We start from the raw sequence: 6,888 nt of genomic DNA on the forward strand, positions 1-6,888 counted from the left end.
TTGATATTGGGTCGCCCTGGCCACGTTCTCTTTCCGTCTGGTCGCCGTGGCCGGATTCTTGGGCTTCTTTGGGGCGCTGCCGAACAGGGTCGAGCCCTGTTTCCGCTTGAGCTTGCCGACTTGGGCGGGCGGCCCAGAAGAGGGGCCGACACCGGTGGTGGCAGAGCTCTGGGCGGGGCGCGGCTCATCTTCATCTTCGTCGTCGTCGGGCCAAGTCTCCATGCTGCCGCCTCCCTCGGAGCCGCCTGCTCCGTCACCACCGCCTGTCGCATCGTCGACCAGGGCGGTCGCCCCCAAGTCGGGATCGTCCAGGTCACTCTCCACCCTGTCCGCCTGGAGGTTGTCACCCGTCCCCAGGAGGGCGGCCGTTGCCTCGGACATGTAAATCTGCAACTGAGAAGGAATCAAGTCTTGAAGAAGCGGCGTCATAAAGAAAGACAAAGCAGAAGAAGCTTACAGCAGGAGGCAGATTGTGACGAGAGTATGGCTGCTTCCCGAACCGCCACTCCTTCTCCGACATCTTGAGGTCAGAGATTTCGTTCACCATCCGCAAGACTTCAGCGGGTGGCATTCCCTTCGTGCACAGCCGGCATGGGTCGTGATGTCCGCCCATCCAGAAGATCGGATGAGGGCGGCTCTAGAGCGGAAGGACCCGGCGCTCCACGAAGGCAACGAGAAGGTCGGAGGCCATGAGGCCCTCCAACTCCTGGAGCACTCGGAGTCGGCCCATGGCGGCCGCCGCGTCTGCCGACACCGGCTTGGGCTTGTACTTCCAGGAGACGCGGGCTCCGGTGTGGGGGGGGGGCGGCCTCGTAGGCCGGCAGGTTGAGGAAGTCGGCAGCAGGGTCCACATTCTCGACGTAGAAATAGGATTGCTGGCACATCTTCACCGACTGCACCAGCCTGATGATGGGGAAGGCGTTCCGTTTCTCCGGCCGGCGCATGGTGACGAAGCCCCCGCACTCGGTCGCCGTCTCCTTGGTGGAAGTGCCGAGCTTTCCGTAGAAGAATGCTCCCCACAGCTCGATTGTGAGGAGGATGCCGAGGTAGCCCTTGCGTGCCGTGACGAAGGCGGAGAGCAGGGTCACGACGTTGGGCGTGAGGTGATGGGGCTGAAGGTTGTAGAAGTTGAGGAAGGCGCGGAAGAAGTTACTCGCAGGGAGGCCGAAGCTCCGCAGGAAATGCGAGCGGAAGACGACCCACTCGCCTTCCTGCGGCGCTGGCGAGATCTCCGTCTCCGGTGGCACCCGCGCCTTGACGAAGGCTGCGCTGGGCATCCGGCGCGTGTCACGGAGGAAAGCAATGTGATCTTCGAGCACGGTCGATCCATCCTAGTCGCCCATGGCTCCGGCTGGTGACACGGGGAGGAAAGACACATCGGCGTCGAGCAACGACGGCGGCGCTACGGCAGCAGCGGCAGCGGAGGCTAAGAAAAGAAGAAGAAGAGTGGGAGGGGGCGCAGGAACTTTGCCGCACCTCTCCCCCTCCCTACTTATAGCGACCGGGCTATGTAGCCGAGGGGGCGGGACGTGGGGTCGTGGGATTAACTGTGCCCATGCCCCCACGACCCCCCGTCTCCTGCACGCATTCACCCCGTCTTGAATAGTTGTGGGGATGGCAACCGCCCCCTCCGGTGCAGTAAATCCGCCCGATTGCCGAGGCGTGGTAGTGGCGGGCCCGGCCCGGGGTCACGTCCCATCCAGAACGTGGGATGGCAGGCTGCCAGGCTAACATGCGCTGCGTGGCGCGTCTGCAGCGGGCGACTGTTTGGGGAAGCTTAACAGGCACGTCACCTGTTTCCCGCCTTGAAGTTCAAAATCAACCACATAGCTCCGCCTAGGAGAGGCCGGCTCGAGGAGCCCATTGACCACCAGATGATCGATGTTTCCCTGGAGCACGGGGAGGGGAGAAGCCGCTGAGACCTCGCGGCCCCTCGACCACGACGCGTCACCGGCTTCGGGGACTACTGTCGGAGTAATGGGCCACGGGTAGGCTCACTCGAGCCCCAAGATTTACCAAGACTTTGGGCCAGCTCCGCCTAGCTGAGCCCCAAGCCAAAACTCCGCCCTCTGGGGCCTGCTAGCTTAGTGGCCGGCTGCCAGAGGACGGATGACCCAAGACTACGGCGCTCCGAGTGGCCGGCTCCTGACGGCCGCCTTCCAGAGAGGGCGGCAATGGGCAGGCGGCCATCTCACGACTACAGGGCAGCCGAGCTCTCATCGAGATTACGAGGCAAAGCATGGCTACAGTAAAGCACGTCGCCTCCCACGCTCGAGTCAGGCATGGCTACAGTGCTCCGTACAGGCGGAAATCTCCGCACGACGGGGCACTGTGCCATATCTACCCTGACGTGGCCCAGAGCAGGCGGAGCCCTGTTCCCACGATGGCCTATCGGTACGACCCGCCTGAGGCGGGCCCCGTCGGACAGTGACTCCAAAGAAGATGGCGGAAGCTCAATCAGGCGGGTCAGAGAGGGGCAGGCCTCCTGCAGGCGGCCGTCCCTTGCCCCGAGGCGAGCATACCATTAAGTTGACAAGGCCAGGTGTGGCTATAGTGTCCTCCCACCAGGCGGTGGGACTGTAGCCACACTAAGATGACCAAGCCTCCGTCACTGAAGGCACGGCTACAGTAAGCAGCCACCAACCAGTCGGCAGGGCCCACCAGGCGGCGGGCCCAAGCGGTCGGCGGAGAAGCCGGAGGCTGAAGACACTGACAGCCGGGCCCAGTAGCCGGTCAGATTACCATTGTACCCCTGGGGGGTAGGCCTATATAAACTCCCTAGGCCACCCATGCAAAGGGTTCCCACTCTGATAGAACTAGCCACCCCCATAGAGCAGGAGGAGAGCTAGCCTTGCCTTCTCCTACCTCTAGACACAGCTCAAGGAGCACCTTGTATCACTAGTGCCTTAGTGATCATGCGGAGACCCCACAGAGCAGGAGTAGGGGTATTATCTCCATGGAGAGCCCCCAACCTGGGTAAAGTTCGCCGGCGTACGTGTCTACGCCTCATCCCGCTTCCAGGCACCGGCGATGTTCTACTCGCTCCCACCATGATAAGCCATCCTTTAGCATATGTCGCACCCAACCCCCGACACCCCAATATGACAAATTTACACACATTGAATCAAAATTATAACTTCCTAATCAATGGATTCCATTTGGGCATATGACATTCAAAACCCTAATCTGAGTAGCATTCAAAAACATCTAGCATTAAAAACCCCAATCTATGAGCACTAAAAACAAATCTAATAAGCATCATAACATTAAAAACCCCACTCTGTTCACAACATCTAGCATCTTTGCAACGAATTTATCCAAATGTAAAAACAAATCTAAAAACCCCAATCATTGTAGCACCTAAAATCATAGTGCACAACATATCATTTTTGCAACGAATTTATCCAACAAACCCTAGTCCAAAACCCCCCGTCCCCCCAACCCATACCCTACAGAAAACCCCCACCCATCCGTAAACTAACTACTCTAACCATCTGAACTACCGTATGAATCAAAATCTAACCAATGCAACTAGGGAGCAATTAACTCTACAAGCTAAGCGAGTGCAAATACTTGATCCTCCACGGTAGGCAGCGCAACCGGGGCATCTGGATTGACTGTGCCGCTCGACGCCTTCACATTCTGCAGCGATGAGGCAGAGCCCGCCACATCCGCAGCAGTTGCGAGTTTCCCCGCACCGCTGTGGATGCCGCTGACATCCGCGGTCGCCGCGCCTGGACCCTATTGCTCCACCACATCTCCGGCCGCTGCACCGGTGTCGCCACGAGCGCCGGGCATCTTACAGATGGAGGCGATGAAGGTGAGGAAGAGGATGCGGTGGGGGAGAGCGAGCCGGTGCTGTGGAGGCAGTGGAGGTGAGCGGGACGACGCCGATGGGGGAGAGGAAGACGATGCGACAGGGAGGGGATTTGGGGGTAAATGGTAGGGGCGATGGAGGTGGTTGCCCTCTTTATATGATGGGACGTTTCGGGCATATCCATGGACACGTGCAACCCCACGACCGCGGTCTCGCATGCGCCCACGTATATGCGGCCCCACTTGTCAGCTAACAGTCGAAGGCGTTAACCCGACGACAACGTCTGTTATAACCTGTTCTGAGGGTTTCGGGCAAGGGAGTGGGGAAAAGTGAGCAAAAGTTAATAGAGTGGGGATGAATGAGTAGAGCTAAGGAACCAGGGGCACAGAAATAAAAATCCCCCCAAAAAACATATCATTGATGAAAGCTTTAAGAAAAATAAAACTGAAACAAGTGACTAAAATTTTAGGTGACTGGATATATTGATCCCACTACATCAGCAGCTAAAACAAACTCAAGCATGGACCATAATAATGAAGGAGAAAGGAAAGAACCAGATGGCTCACGTGAACAAGACGGAAACAATGGATTCCTCAATGAAGAAGACATTGATTGGTTTGTTGGAAATATGCCCTAGAGGCAATAATAAAAGGATTATTATTATATTTCCTTGTTCATGATAATTGTCTTTTATTCATGCTATAATTGTGTTATCCAGAAATCGTAATACATGTGTGAATACATAGACCACAATATGTCCCTAGTGAGCCTCTAGTTGACTAGCCCGTTGATTAACAGATAGTCATGGTTTCCTGACTATGGACATTGGATGTCATTGATAACGGGATCACATCATTAGGTGAATGATGTGATGGACAAGACACAATCCTAAGCATATCACAAGATCGTGTAGTTCGTTTGCTAGAGCTTTTCCAATGTCAAGTATCTTTTCCTTAGACCATGAGATCGTGTAACTCCCGGATACCGTAGGAGTGCTTTGGGTGTACCAAACGTCACAACGTAACTGGGTGACTACAAAGGTATACTACGGGTATCTCTGAAAGTGTCTGTTGGGTTGACAAGGATCGAGACTGGGATTTGTCACTCCGTATGACGGACATGTATCTCTGGGCCCACTCGGTAATGCATCATCATAATGAGCTCAAAATGACCAAGTGTCTGGTCACGGGATCATGCATTACGGTACGAGTAAAGTGACTTGCCGGTAACGAGATTGAATGAGGTATTGGGATACCGACGATCGAATCTCGGGCAAGTAACATGCCAATTGACAAAGGGAATTGTATACGGGGTTGCTTGAATCCTCGACATTGTGGTTCATCCGATGAGATCATCGAGGAGCATGTGGGAGCCAACATGGGTATCCAGATCGCGCTATTGGTTATTGACCGGAGAGCCGTCTCGGTCATGTCTATGTGTCTCCCGAACCCGTAGGGTCTACACACTTAAGGTTCGGTGACACTAGGGTTGTAGAGATATTAGTAAGCAGCAAACAAGAAAGTTGTTAGGAGTCCCGGATGAGATCCCGGACGTCACGAGGAGTTCCAGAATGGTCCGGAGGTAAAGAATTATATATGGGAAGTCGAGTTTCGGCCATCGGGAAAGTTTCGAGGGTCACCGGTATTGTACCGGGACCACCGGAAGGGTCCCGGGGGTCCATTGGGTGGGGCCACCCATCCCGGAGGGCCCCATGGGATGAAGTGGGAGGGGAACCAGCCCCTGGTGGGCTGGTGCTCCCCCCTTGGGCCCCCCCCTACGCCTAGGGTTGGGAACCCTAGGGGAGGGGGCGCCTCCACTTGCCTTGTGGGGCAAGGCACCCCCCCCTAGGAGATCCCATCTCCTAGGGCCGGTGCCCCCCCTGGGGACCCTATATATAGAGGGGGGAGGAAGGGCAGCCGCACCCTTGCACTTGGCGCCTCCCTTCCCCCTTGCTACACCTCTCCCTCCCGCAGACGCTTGGCGAAGCCCTGCCGGGATCCCTGCTGCATCCACCACCACGCCATCGTGCTGCTGGATCTTCATCTACCTCTCCTTCCCCCTTGATGGATCGAGAAGGAGGAGACGTCACGCTGACCGTACGTGTGTTGAACGTGGAGGTGCCGTCCGTTCGGCGCAAGGATCTCCGGTGATTTGGATCACGACGAGTACGACTCCCTCAACCCCGTTCTCTTGAACGCTTCCGGTCGATCTACAAGGGTATGTAGATGCACTCCTCTCTCTCGTTGCTAGATGAACTCATAGATTGATCTTGGTGAAACTGTTGGAATTTTTTTATTTTCTGCAACGTTCCCCAACAGTGGCATCATGAGCTAGGTCTATGCGTAGTTCTCTTTGCACGAGTAGAACACAAATCTGTTGTGGGCGTAGATGTTGTCAACTTTCTTGCCACTACTAGTATTATTTTGCTTTAGCGTTATTGTGGGATGAAGCGGCCCGGACTGACCTTACACGTACGCCTACGTGAGACAGGTTCCACCGACTGACATGCACTAGTTGCATAAGGTGGCTAGCGGGTGTCTGTCTCTCCCACTTTAGTTGGAGCAGATTCGATGAAAAGGGTCCTTATGAAGGGTAAATAAGAAGTTGACAAATCACGTTGTGGCTTTATCGTAGGTAAGAAAACGTTCTTGCTAGAACCCTGTTGCAGCCACGTAAAAGATGCAACAACAATTAGAGGACGTCTAACTTGTTTTTGCAGCAATTGCTTTGTGATGTGATATGGCCAAAAGTTGTGATGAATGATGAATGATATATTGTGATGTATGAGATCATGTTCTTGTAATAGGAATCACGACTTGCATGTCGATGAGTATGACAACCGGCAGGAGCCATAGGAGTTGTCTTAATTATTGTATGACCTGCTTGTCAATGATTTACGCCATGTAATTACTTTACTTTATTGCTAAACCGTTAGCTATAGTAGTAGAAGTAATAGTTGGTGAGCAACTTCATGGAGACACGATGATGGAGATCATGGTGACATGCCGGTGACGAAGATGATCATGGCCCCGAAGATGGAGATCAAAGGAGCTATATGATATTGGCCATAT

The sequence above is a fragment of the Triticum dicoccoides genome, chromosome 7B (genome assembly GCF_002162155.2).
Source record: "Triticum dicoccoides isolate Atlit2015 ecotype Zavitan chromosome 7B, WEW_v2.0, whole genome shotgun sequence".
Lineage (NCBI taxonomy): Eukaryota > Viridiplantae > Streptophyta > Magnoliopsida > Poales > Poaceae > Triticum > Triticum dicoccoides.